Raw genomic sequence first — 12,250 nt, forward strand, 5'->3', positions numbered from 1 at the left:
CTGGCTCCATATTGTTGTTTATGTAATATGTGAAATGTTGCTAGTATTGATTTGGTGCTGTATAAATAAACATAATTAAATCAAATATGTCTCTATAAAACCTGCCCTCAGTTATAACCCAAGTGTCAGGGCTCAATGGCTCATGAAAAGAAATGGAGTCAAGCACAGAACCAAAAAACGGAGGCTGAGTGACTTTTAAAATAAATGTATTTTACTAGATTTCTTGACAGAGAAAGCTGAATCACGGCTAAATTCAACAGCAAGCGAGGTATTATGAGAAGTGCAGAGCTGAGGCCAGAACATAAGCTGAGGCAGGTCAAAGGAACAACAGGGGCAGAAATGGGCGAATAGAAACTATCCAGGATCACTGGAACAAAGGAGATAACAGGGCCGTGCAGAGAGGTTTAAAGGTGCGGGTGCTCAAAGTTAAAAAGGGGCACATTAACAACAACACACATTCATCAAGAATCTAATATGGGCAACAAGGCAAAGCAAACGTCGCCGATGTTTTACCTGATGGGTACATGGTAAATGGCCTGCATTTGTATAGCGCTTTTCTAGTCCTTAAGGACCCCAAAGCACTTTACACTACATTCAGTCACCCATTCACACACAGGCGATAGCAAGCTACATTGTAGCCACAGCCACCCTGGGGCGCACTGACAGAGGCGAGGCTGCCGGACACTGGCGCCACCGGGCCCTCTGACCACCACCAGTAGGCAAACATGGGGTTGGTATCTTGCCCAAGGATATTTGGCATGCAGCCAGGAGGCAGCCTGGGATCGAACCACCGACCTTCTGATTAGTGGCTGACCTGCTCTGCCACCTGAGCTACAGCCACAGTACAATGTTGCTGTTGAGGTGTTTCTGCTGCTCCTGCTGCTGATAGTGCTGGAGGGCAGGGCTGTGTTGATCTGAGACTGTAGACATTAAAAAGTCCACAGGAGAGATGGTAGCTGATTAAACAAGTGTCATGAGATAATAACAAAATGCAAAGATTGGTGACAGCGCTTGGAACCATAAGGACACAAAAAACTGTGAGAAATAATTTAGGCTCTGCCTGTGAATCACTCTTCGCTTCTCTTCTTCCTTCCATCCCATCATTTCATATATCACTCTCCACTTGCTGTCTATCTGAGAACAAGGCACAACTTGCTATTGCAATAAACTATAATCTAATTATCCACACCTAACAACTCCAGCACTTAATCTATAATAAAATGATGACAGAAAAATGTTATAGCACTGCCTTTAGTAGCCTCACACAGCTCCTACTGTTTCCTCCTCATGTCCTTACCAGCCATGTCTGGACAATGTTATATCATGAGTAATATTTTTTTTAAAAATCCATCTAAATAAAACACACACATGCACGCACACACAATGACATTTTAGACCTTCTTCAGAATACTGTATATACTATGGGCATCATGGTGCTGATCCAGAATCCTTACATTATTATTTATTACTAGAGCTACAATAATAAAGCAATGAGGAGGGGGAAGTAATAAATATGAAATAATGTATTTATGATGATTCCATTTGTTTCACTATCCACTCTGTGCAGGGGCAAAGCTTATTACATGTTTAAACTGTAGAGATACAATAATTTTACTGCTGTAAAATCCAAGTTTTGTCTTATTTAAAATATAAATCTAATATAATCTGCATCTTAATGTATGTTCTTTAAAATACAGCGTGTTTTTAATATATTATAATTATAATAATGCATAATTATGTGGACATGCATATTAGATCGTTTTTTAGTGAAATATAATCCCCCCAGAAGGGCAGGAAATGCTCTGTAACTTACTTTAAAACTAAATATGTTCACTAAAACGGTGACAGAGCTACAGACCCATGACAGCCTTACACAGGTAGCCAGCAGCTATGACCAGCACTACATGTGCAGTTAATAAAAGGACAGATAATGTTTGTCACGCTGTTGCACACACAGCACGCTCATTTGTTTCAGTTCGTCAGCTGCAACAAGACAACTTACCAACGTGTACGTAATAAGCTAATACTCCTGGGTGCTACACACTACAGTGTACGCTGTACACCTACTTACTGGGTTTGTCGCATCAGTCTGTCTCTGAGTTAACTTGTGTTTCTCCTACAGCTCCGGACCGCAACAAATGCGCGTGCTCTTTGTGAGCTCGTTCCCGGCTCGTAACCAGCGCGTTCTGCCGTCAAGGGCGATCATTGGTTAATGTGATCATGTGACTGATGCAAGCCAGATCCTCTTATTTAGCAAAACTGTGATTAATAGTTAAATATTATTGTTGAAGGGCACAGACAGGACTCCGCACGCACACACACATTAAAAAAAAAATAATAATAATTTTTAAAAAAAAAATTGCCTCAACAAAAGGGCACTGTGGGCACCCATCAGGAAAGGGGCGGGTGCTCAAGCCCCTCTAGCCCCCCCTTCTGCACGTGCCTGGGAGATAATAATCAGAGTGGTCCACAGTGTAGTGAATGAGTCCAAGATTTAAAAACTAAGAGGTGTTACGTGGCTGCAGGGGGAGATCAGCTGGAGGAGGAGATGAATTAAATCTGGGTACAGAGTGAGATGTGGGTGCACAGGGAGGCAGGCAGGTGAGGATGGCAGTTTGCAAGAGTGAGTTTTCCCAGCAGTGGCAGGCCAGAATCCTGAGGCGTGATGTGAGTGAAGTTGGCCCCCCCCACCTTCTTCAAATCCAACAAAAGTGGTATCAAACGTTTGTGCTACGTTTATGCTGGTTTGTGCTGCAAAATTTTTGTTTGTGCCGCTATCATTTTAAAGATATTAATAAAAATTTCTAGAGGTCATCAGAGGTCAACCAGCCCCCCCATATTAATGGAATCAAACAAAATTGGTGTCAGTCAGTTGTGCTATGTTTGTGCTGGTTTGTGCTGCTAAAATTGTCGTTTGTGCTGCTTCTGTTTTAAAGATATTAATGAAAAGGTAAAGGTCAAAAGGACAGCCAGCCCCCCCATATTAATGGAAACAAACAAAATTGATGTCAAATGTTTGTGCTGGTTTGTGCTGGTTTGTGCTGCAAAAATGTTTGTTTGTGCTGCTATCATTTTAAAATTTTTAATAAAATAACGTCTTGATGCGTGCTTAATCATCCAGGTAAGTAAATCCCAAAAGGTTGATTCTGTTCATCTGGACATTTTCAGTTGGAGAAACGTTTCGTCACTCATCCAAGTGACTTCTTCAGTCTCAGCTGACTGCAGGTTTCCCCAACCTTATAAACACTACATTTGCATAGTGAAGGAAACTAGCACCACTGAATGAACAATGGGCTGAGGGGTTAGTTCCATGATTGTTAGTATGCAAATTCTTATGACCATTGATCAATGACAACTAATCAAAGCCTACTGATTAATGGCCATGAGTACCATTCACAGAAAGTGGGGAATGGCTACAATCACAGCATTGTAGGATGGCGAACGATGTACCCTTGGGCCCCCCTTCTCGATTCAGAGATGGTCAGCATCCTGACAGCCCGATGGACAAAGCTGTCTCTCAGTCTGTGTGTTCTGGCCCGGAGGCTCTTCAGTATCCTTCCTGATGGCAGCAAACTGAAGACGCTGCTGAAGGGATGAGTGGAGTCACCTGTAATGGAGAGGACCTTCCAGGTGAGGCAGGTGCAGCTGCTCTCACTACCCGTAGTCATTTTTTCCTGCAGAACCTAGTGCAGGAGTCATACTTGTGCTTCTCAGTTTGCAGAGGAAGTAGAGTCGCTGTTGGTCTTCTCCACATTCAGGGACAGGTTGTTGTTGCTGCACCACTCTGCCAGATGGTTAACTTCACCCCTGTAGTAGATCTCGTCGTGGGTCAGCAGAGTGAAGAGAAGGGGGCTCAACACACTAACTGACTAACCGTTCAAAGCACTTCATAATGATGGAGGTGAGTTTGACAGGACGGTAGTCCTTAAAGCAGGAGGTAGATGACTTCTTGGGTACAGTAATGATGGTGGAGGCCTTGAGGCATGTGGGAACGGCGGTACTGATTTTGGCAAGGGATCTCCACACACTGTCTGGGGATTGTGTCACCACGGTCTGCAGAGTGGGCTTGTAGTCTGTGATGGTTTGTATTCCTTGCCACTGCCTCAAGTATCTCTGCTGTCGCTGAAGCTTTGCTGTAGCTGATGCCACGTGACAGGTTTGCCCTTGCTGTTCTTTGGCTCACCTAATTCCCGGCTCTGAAGGCTTGCATTTTGCAACCTTAGGAGCATTTAAACCTGACCTGTGAGCCATGGTTTCTGATTGGCCCAGACAGTGATAGGCCTGGTGTCACGACCTGCAGGATCGGCAAGGTGCTGATCAGAATCTCTCCACTCCTAGCCATCCTTCTCTTCTCTTTTTCCCTCTCTCTCCCCCTCTCTCCTTCTCTGCCCTGTTTTGCAGGGGTGGAACTCATGGCGGCTTCACGCCCTCGGTCCACGCCTTCCTGGATTGGGAACACCTGGGCCTCATCAGACCAGCTGGTATATTAGAAGGAGGAGATCAGCTGTTCAACACTGGATTGTTGTGAAGGCTCTAGTCAGTACACGTCTAGCTCAAGTTTCCTGTGCCTCCGTCTCAGAGACTTAACGAGTGTTTCTTTGTTCCTAGATTCCCCGTGTGGAGTGTGGAGGGAGCGACTGGTTGCTAGCGGAGAAGAGAGAGGTTGAACTGAGCGCGTGTGTGATTTTCCCCGTTTTCCCTGGAGCCCTGCCCCTCACGTCTTGTATATAGCACTAACCCCGCACTGTCTGTACATACACTTGGTGAAGATCTGTAAATAAACCGTCTCTGTTTAAACGCTACTCATGAGTCCTGCGAGTGGATCCTCTAAGCAACCCGTGACACCTGGTCTCTGTGACATCATCGATGCATTTTGGGATGTAGGCAGTAACAGTTTCTGTATATTCCTTAAAGTCTGTGGTGTTGTCGTGTGTAGCTGCCTGTGGTGGAAAAGCAGTCTTGCAGTGCCTCTGAGGACCCTTCTGGCCACACCTGTACCTGCTTACGAACTGGTTTGGTGACTTTGTCCAGGGGCCTGTGGGAACCCATGGCACACCTAGGTTTCTGCCTGTACTGACCCTTATGCAAAATAGGTGGAATTAAGACACAGTTCCAAAAGCAAACACAACTGATCAGTGCTGAGAGTGGTCTTGTTGCTGAGGTTGGGGTGATCCTGTAATCTTATGAACGACCTCCAACGCTTCTATGACTGGGATGCAAGTGAAGACAGATGTAACATCTCTCTCTCACTGTACATGTACTGTTTATAAAATTAGGGAAACATAACCTGCACAAACAAAGTAATTTGCAGGACAAATGTTTGACATCAATTTTGTTCGATTTGAAGAAGGTAGGGGGGCCAATTTCACTCACATGTGTTTATAAGGTTGGGGAAACCTGCAGTCAGCTGAGACTGAAGAAGTCACTTGGATGAGTGACGAAACGTTTCTCCAACTGAAAATGTCCAGATGAACAGAATCAACCTTTTGGGATTTACTTACCTGGATGATTAAGCACGCATCAAGACGTTATTTTATTAAAAATTTTAAAATGTTAGCAGCACAAACAAACATTTTTGCAGCACAAACCAGCACAAACGTTTAACATCAATTTTGTTTGATTCCATTAATATGGGGGGGCTGGTTGACCTCTGATGACCTCTAGAAATTTTTATTAATATCTTTAAAATGATAGCGGCACAAACAAAAAATGTTGCAGCACAAACCAGCACAAACGTAGCACAAACGTAGCACAAACGTAGCACAAACGTTTGACATCAATTTTGTTTGATTTGGGTAATGTGGGGGGGCTGGTTGACCTTTTGACCTTTACCTTTTCATTAATATCTTTAAAACAGAAGCAGCACAAACGACAATTTTAGCAGCACAAACCAGCACAAACATAGCACAACTGATTGACACCAATTTTGTTTGATTCCATTAATATGGGGGGGCTGGTTGACCTTTGATGACCTCTAGAAATTTTTATTAATATCTTTAAAATGATAGCAGCACAAACAAAAATTTTTGCAGCACAAACGTAGCACAAACGTTTGATACCACTTTTGTTGGATTTGAAGAAGGTGGGGGGGGGGCAACTTCACTCACATTGAGGCGTGACTTATGGCGACAGTTGGAAGATATATCCAGGTGCCGACTAGGGAACAGGAAAAGAGGGTTACGCGAAACAAGCTGAGGAGCACAAAACAAAATGTGAGGCAGAGAACTGACTGTGGTAAGCAGACAATCTGGAGAAGGTTCATTGTGAGTGCTGCTCATAGATACTGCCGGAGTAATTAGCAACAGGTGAGGAGCAGGGAGGAGCGAGGAGGGCTCCACCCAGGGGAGGAGAGCTGATGCTGTGGAAAGTTACTCAGACTCACCCGGATCATGACACCAAGAGTCCAGTGAACTGAACACATAACCACAGTAACCAGAATGCAGTTTTCTCATTTGTGTCATTTGCTGTTTATTCATGCAGAGATTCTCACTGAGTGTCAGCTCAAACTCAAGTCAGATCTGAAGCAGAAGTTCCAGTGTGTGCTTGAGGGGATTTCTACAACAGAAAACCCGACCCTCCTGAGTCAGATCTACACAGAGCTCTACATCACAGGGGGAGGGACTGCAGAGGTCAATGATGAACATGAGGTCAGACAGATTGAAACAGCATCCAGGAAACCGGACAGACCAGAAACAACCATCAGACAAGAAGACATCTTTAAACTCCCACCTGGAAGATATAAACCAATCAGAACAGTGCTGACAATGGGAGTGGCTGGCATTGGGAAAACAGTCCTAACACAGAAGTTCACTCTGGACTGGGCTGAAGACAAAGCCAACCAGGACATCCAGTTCATGTTTCCATTCACTTTCAGAGAGCTGAATGTGCTGAAAGAGGAAAAGTTCAGCTTGGTGGAACTTGTTCATCACTTCTTTACTGAAACCAAAGAAGCAGGAATCTGCAGCTTTGAAGACTTCCAGGTTGTGTTCATCTTTGATGGTCTGGATGAGTGTCGACCTCCTCTGGACTTCCACAAAACTACAATCCTGACTGACCCTAGAAAGTCCACCTCAGTGGATGTGCTGCTGATAAACCTCATCAGGGGGAAACTGCTTCCCTCTGCTCGCCTCTGGATAACCACACGACCTGCAGCAGCCAATCAGATCCCTCCTGACTGTGTTGGCGTGGTGACAGAGGTCAGAGGGTTCACTGACCCACAGAAGGAGGAGTACTTCAGGAAGAGATTCAGAGATTCGGAGCAGGCCAGCAGCATCATCTCCCACATCAAGACATCACGAAGCCTCCACATCATGTGCCACATCCCAGTCTTCTGCTGGATCACTGCTACAGTTCTGGAGTTTGTCATGAAGAACAAAGAGAGCAAAGATCTGCCTAAGACTCTCACAGAGCTCTACCTACGCCTTGTGCTATTTCACCTAAAAACGAAGGACATCAAGTATGATGGAGGAGCTGAGACAGAGTCGTGCAGGAAGATCATTGAGTCTCTGGGAAAACTGGCCTTTGATCAGCTGCAGAAAGGAAACCTGATCTTCTATGAATCAGACCTGACAGAGTGTGGCATCGATATCAGAGCAGCCTCAGTGTACTCAGGAGTGTTCACACAGATCTTTAAAGCTGATGAGTGCCACATGTTCAACAACGTTGTTTACTGTTTCATCCATCTGAGCATTCAGGAGTTCTTTGCTGCTCTTCATGTCTATCTGACCTTCATCAACTCTGGAGTCAACCTGCTTAAGAAACAATCTCCTCGCTTTAAAATTTTCCAGAAAACACTTACTGTAAAAGACTTCTACCAGAGTGCTGTGGACAAAGCCTTGAAGAGTCCAAATGGACACCTGGACTTGTTCCTCCGCTTCCTCCTGGGTCTTTCACTGCAGACCAATCAGGATCTCCTATGCATGCTGACACAGACAGGAAGTAGCTCACAGACCAATCAGGAAACAGTTCACTACATCAAGAAGAAGCTCAGTGGGAAACTGTCTGCAGAGAAAAGCATCAACCTGTTCCACTGTCTGAATGAACTGGATGATCGTTCTCTAGTGGAGGAGATCCAACAGTCCCTGAGTTCAGGACGTCTCTTCACAGATCAACTGTCTCCTGCTCAGTGGTCGGCTCTGGTCTTCATCTTACTGTCATCAGATCTGGATGAGTTCGACCTGGAGAAATACTCCCGTTCAGAGGAGGCATTGTTGAAGCTGCTGCCAGTGGTCAAAGCATCCAAGAAAGTGCTGTAAGTGAATCTATGAACAAATATGTTTAATAATGCTAGATGAATAAAATAATATGTCTCCATTGTTATTCTTCCTCAGGCTGAGAGATTGTAAACTCTCAAAAAGAAGCTTTGAAGCTTTGTCTGAAATTCTCAGCTCCCCATCCAATCATCTGAGAGAGCTGGACCTGAGCTCGAACAAGCTGCAGGATTCAGAATTGGATTTGCTGTGTGTTGGACTAAAGAGTCCTGACTGTAAACTTGAAACTCTCGGGTAAGGATACAGACTTTTTGACACTTTTTGACTCTTAAATCTGTAAGTTTATCTTGATGCGGACGTTCAAAGTCAGCACAATTTTCCTTTTAAGTTCCTGAGTTTATATTTTTGACTGTCAGGTTGTCTGGACAGATGTTTTTATTTTATTTTATTTTTTTACTTGTCCCTAAAGTCAGAACTAAACCCACATGTAGATGACTTTCTGTTACTGGAGCAGCCTTCCTGAAGACAGCAGTGTGTTTTCATGCTTTTAAAGCCAAACTCACCTTTCAGACCCGGCTTTCATTTATTATCTATTTTTGTTTGTTTATTATATATTTATTTCTACTGTTTAACTACTGCTCACATCTGTTATCCTCCTTTTTAATTGTTCATTTCTTTTTACCCAGTGTTTCTATATTGCACTTTGTATTTGTCATCTATATTTATCATGCACTACTTTGCTCATTTATTGTTTGCTTTTAATGTTATTAAATTCCGGTCCTTTGGTATTCTTTACGGCCAAAAAGACACGGCTCAAAAGTGGTCTTTTTACTTTAAAAAATTATCTTTATTTTACATATCCGGATATGGAGACCTGAACACACAACCCCAGGTCTGAAGCACAAAACAGGAAGCCTAGTCATTTATATAGACGTCACACACACTTTAAGTTTCGATCAAACACTCTGCTTAGTTTCACTTTTTGCCTGCAAAAGCATGTAATTTCCTCTCAGTCCTGTCGGCACAGAGTGTACTCAGAGTTGGGCCTTTCTTATAAAGCAATATAATCAGCATATAAGTATTTAAGATTATAAATTTAAACCTCAACAATGTTCTTACCTGGTCTCTGGTTTGTTTGTTTGTTTGTTTGTTTGTTTGTTTGTTTGTTTGTTTGTTTGTTTGTTTGTTTGTTTGTTTGTTTGTTTGTTTGTTTGTTTGTTTGTTTGTTTGTTTGTTTGTTTGTTTGTTTGTTTGTTTGTTTGGTTGTTTGGTTTGCTCAGTTCTGTTTTTCTTAGGTTTTTAAGTTATTAAATTTGTAACTGTAGTGATTTGTGTGTGTGACAGAGAGGCACTGCCAGGGATTTTTGACACAAGTTGTTCTTGTAAAATCAGTCTGTGAAGGTTCTCAGACATCCAGGTCACCGTAGTCTAAGGAGCTTGGAAAGAAAAGCGTCTGGACTTCTTTAAGTTTCCTTGAAGATGTTTCACCTCTTATGAGAGAAGCGTCTTCAGTTCTAAGGGTCAAATGGTGGAGTGGGGCAGTCAGTGAAAGGGCAATGGTGGTGGCTCAGGGTTTGTATGTTTGGGGGGTTCAGAGGGAAAAGATGAATGCAGGTCTGGAGTTGCTGTGTGAGAGCAGGGAATGAATTCTGATCAAACATGAGTGTCATGAAGCCTGTTTGCAGTTATTTGCACTGTTTTCCACTCTGGATGTTGTTTCTGTTCAGCTGTGAGTATAAAAGGCTCCATTCTACAACCTGTTTGTGTTAGTTGTTCAATAGAAACATTATTTTGTGCTGATGTTGCACTTCTTTTATTCACAACCAAAGAGTTTTTGAAGTCTGCATCAAACTGATTTAAATGACTTTTGAATATTACTTTAAATACTTTAGATTTAAAATTCTGATAAAAGTTTAAATACAAAGATCACTATATTCTAATGTTTTGGCTGCAGTGTGTTTTTGCAGACAGGTATAACAGAACAGCTTTAGTGTTTAGATTGTTTAAACTTGAGTATGAATTTATACAAAATGCAGCAAGAGATTAAAAAAAACGTTTGATTATAAAATCGACTATATTGGATTCCTATCGATATCGGACATGAAAAGTGGCATCGTTCCATCTCTGCTTTGATTAGAGACACAGCTCTGTGTTTTCCAATTTGTCATTTTGAAAATTTACATTTCTTCACTGTTGAACAGCAGAAATGAGACTTTCCTGTCAGAGGTCATTTTTTAAAAATGAGGTGAATCAACCATGAAAACCATGAATCAACATGTGAACATGAGCTGATGCTGCTGAAGTGAAGCAAAGTTACAGAGGTTTGATTAGGTAATGAGTCCTAATGAGTCCAAGTCTTCTGCTGAATCAGCAGAAGACTTGGACTCATTTGATTCCAGCTTTGATATCATTGATTTCAATATGTCCATTTCTTTCACACTTCACCTTTAAAAGTGAAGCCATGTGGTTCCTGGAAGGAAAAACACGACTTTTTCAAGTCTTTGTCCTGTTTTTATGAGAAATGTACGACTTTAATGTGAAACATTCAGAGTTTTTTCTCTTGTTGTGTTTGTTTGAAGCTGCTTCCTGTTGGCTTCAGCTGTTTGGAGTTTCCATTTTCTAAACTTCTACATTCTGAACCTTCTTCAGCTCTGAACAGATGATGAAACACTGAATGATTTCAAGCACTTTGTCTAATAAACTTACATCTTTCATTCTTTATACAGATTGGAGCGCTGTGGTTTGTCAGAGATCAGCTGTGATTATCTGGCAGCAGCACTGAAGTCCAACCCCTCCCATCTGAGAGAGCTGGACCTGAGCGACAACTACAACCTGCAGGATCCAGGAGTGAAGCATCTGTGTGGTTTCCTGGAGAGTCCAGGATGTAAACTTGAAACTCTGAGGTCAGTCAGCATGTTTTAGTTGTGCTGAGATGAATATGATGTGAAAGTTGTGCTGACACTAAACTGCAGACATCAGGCTGATATTATACTGATCCACACTGAGGATCTTCATGGTAAAGTCTGTTTTCTTCTTCTCTGGTTTAGTCCATTGACTGCAGCAGAACAATGTTCACATTTCAAACAGTGATACTCAACGTATGGCCCGCGGCCCACACGCGGCCTGCCCACCTTTACTGATTCAGAGAGCTGTGTTTGTGTGGGCGGGGCTCAGACAGCTCTGCCCACTCAGTTTGTTCCCTCCTGATTCATCTGCATGTGTTCTGCTTCACACTGCTCACCTCCACCAAAGACTTCACAAACATCTTCTTTCTTTGAGTCCAGTTTGTCCCACAAACACTTCCAAATCTCCTCCTCTGAGATTCTGCAGCTTCTTGCAGTGTGACTCAGCTGACTTCTGACAGACCACAGACTGGCACAGCATCCACATGTGTCTCCTTTCAAACAGGCTCTTGATGTTTCCTCCCACATCATTCTGGCCTCTCAGTCTCCTTTGTTCTCCAGCTCTGTAGCTCCATCTGATGAAGCTTCAGTTTTCCATGTTGGTAACAGTAAACTACAGCCTCTGCTGTCAGCTGGGTAACTAAACAGAGCTGCAGCACGTCTCTGCGGTGGTGCTACATCCAGCCTGCAGACGGCCGTCTACATGTTGTAGTGGTTTACACTCACACGACGTGCGGCGAAGTTGATGGAGTAAAGGTTAGAGTGAAAGAAGCTGAGGATGGGGTGTCAATGTGGAGCGATGAGGTGACCACCCTGCAGTCTACAGTAGAGAGTATGAAGGAGGAGCTGTCTGACCTGAAGGATAAATGTGATGAAGGCAGGAAGCGGAGAGCTAACATCCACATCATAGGGATCCCAGAGGGCCTGGACTCGCGCTCCTCCACGGCCGTATCCGTGCTACTACGTGAAGTGCTGGGTATGGATAAAGACGTTATTGTCGACCGCTCACACAGGAGCCCTATCCTGAGAAAGCCAGCTGGTAACCCGCACGCCGTCATAGCCGAGCGTCACTACTACCAGGATTGTGTGGCTACGCCGTGCCAGGGCCCAAGCCCCGCTTGAGTTTAACGGACAACC

The 12,250-nt window shown here is 43.4% G+C and overlaps 1 protein-coding gene and 1 long non-coding RNA gene across 4 annotated transcripts in view; both read left to right on the forward strand.

The window, feature by feature from the left end:
- The window catches only part of LOC113016963 (NACHT, LRR and PYD domains-containing protein 12-like), a 405,899-nt gene that overhangs the window by 363,425 nt on the left and 30,224 nt on the right, over positions 1–12,250 (forward strand). The gene's annotated exons all lie outside the window — the stretch shown is intronic.
- LOC113016971 (uncharacterized) lies at positions 192–4,802 on the forward strand. 3 transcript variants are annotated; one of them, XR_003271342.2, is made up of 3 exons: positions 194–3,630; positions 3,759–4,536; positions 4,609–4,802. It is a non-coding gene; the product is annotated as an uncharacterized LOC113016971 (long non-coding RNA). The 3 variants fall into 3 exon arrangements; XR_013904950.1 differs by having other exon boundaries at positions 213–3,901; positions 4,402–4,536; XR_013904949.1 differs by having other exon boundaries at positions 192–4,536.

Source organism: Astatotilapia calliptera, chromosome 23 (genome assembly GCF_964374335.1).
Source record: "Astatotilapia calliptera chromosome 23, fAstCal68.1, whole genome shotgun sequence".
NCBI classification, from domain to species: domain Eukaryota; kingdom Metazoa; phylum Chordata; class Actinopteri; order Cichliformes; family Cichlidae; genus Astatotilapia; species Astatotilapia calliptera.